Below are 1,628 nucleotides of genomic sequence, written 5' to 3' on the forward strand. Positions count from 1 at the left end.
AGACCCGCGCGACTCCTGCCCACCTCAGTCCCCAGATGACTTGTTTCGCTTAGAATCAACTCCTGTCTGGGCCGCTTCGAAGTCCCCAGTCCCCGGCGAGAACAGTCCCAGGATTAGCGAATGTTCGCCGAGCAGGATCGCATCGAGCGGGAGCCTTTCAGCCAGGGCCAGTGCGGGGGCAGAACCAGGGGGCCCCCTCCGGCAGCTCCCAGAGGTGTCCTCGTCGAGGGGCCGCCGGCCCCTCCTCCCCCTGCCTCTTCTCTTGGGACCTGAGCCCGGCTGAGTGACAGCAGCCTGCGCTCTAATGGGCCCCCGGATGCTGCCTCCTAATTAGCCTAGACCCTCTCCCCCAAGGCTGCTTCTCAGGCCTCCCCAACTGCATCGCAGTCAATTTTCCGGGATTGGGATAGAAATGATGGCTTCTAATCAGACGAAACGTTTCTGTTGGCTCCAGGCCTCTGGCGAGTGCAGCGGGAGACCCCAAGAGCCCCGCCAGGCCCGCAAGCCTCTTGTGCAGATCCTGCCTCTTCCCTTGCTTTGCATCTCTAACCCCCTCGCCAAGCAGGCCAGGCCTGGGCCGTAGCAGCCACGGGGGTCTGCCTCTGCCCCCTGCAGGGCAGCGTTGCCCCAGCCTGGGGCCTGTGCTCTGACTTCTTAGGGCTGCAGGCACAGGCATGGCGGTGCTGGCGACTTCCGTCGTCCAACTCCAGGCTGGCATTCCAGGCCTTCCGACTTCGGAGCTTCTCTCCCACACAGCAGGAGCTAAGCTGCAGCACCAATGGGCAAAGATGTTACTCCTCCCCCCAAGGGAGATCCCCTCCCTGAGTCCTCCTGCTTCAGTGAAGTTTGTGGAGGGATTTTGTTTAACAATTGTTAACTGGCCCTGAGACCTCAGCGTCTTGAACAGTCAACTGCTGGGGCTGTAGGGTGCAGCCCTGACCTGCTCCTGGCCACAGCTGGACCCCCAGGCTGCCTTCTCCCACTCACCCGATCAGCTCCACCAGATACAGCAACCCCAGGGGGCAATGCACTTCCCTACTTTCCAGGTCCAGCACCCTCACTGCACAGCCCAGCACATCCTCATCTGTTCCTGGAGGTCTCTGCTTGGGACATAATACACAGGCTGTCAGTGTCTGGGACGCTCTGCAGGCACTGCTTTGAGCCCTCACCCTGTCCCCCATTGGAGGGAGACACCCAGGCCCCAGGCTGAGCTCCTTGGTGAGAATTGCTGGGCAGGGCTGGGTGCCGGGTGGAACCAGGCCTGCCTCCCACTCCCTCAGCCTCAGCCCAAGGCCTCCAGCTCTGGGTGATGGGGAGTGGGCACAGTCCCTTAGGGCCCAGCCCACTCTCATGCTGAGGCTGAGGCTAGAGAGAGGACGCTTCCTAAATTTGGGATGGGGAGGCTCAGTGACTCGACTCCTGCCCTTTCATCCCAAAGGGAAGTTTCTTTAAGTTCAGAGGAAATTAGTCTTGGATATAGGGGGAGGGGGTCATGGGAAGTATTGCCCAGCTTTTGCCCTCAGCCCCACCTTTTACCACATTTCTTGGCTGAGACTCCTGCAGCAGCTTTCAAGGAGGTATCTAGGTGGTGCAGCATGCCAGGAAGTGCCCCTTCACACACCATCCTC

The sequence above is a fragment of the Choloepus didactylus genome, chromosome 13, assembly GCF_015220235.1.
Source record: "Choloepus didactylus isolate mChoDid1 chromosome 13, mChoDid1.pri, whole genome shotgun sequence".
In the NCBI taxonomy this organism is placed as follows: domain Eukaryota; kingdom Metazoa; phylum Chordata; class Mammalia; order Pilosa; family Megalonychidae; genus Choloepus; species Choloepus didactylus.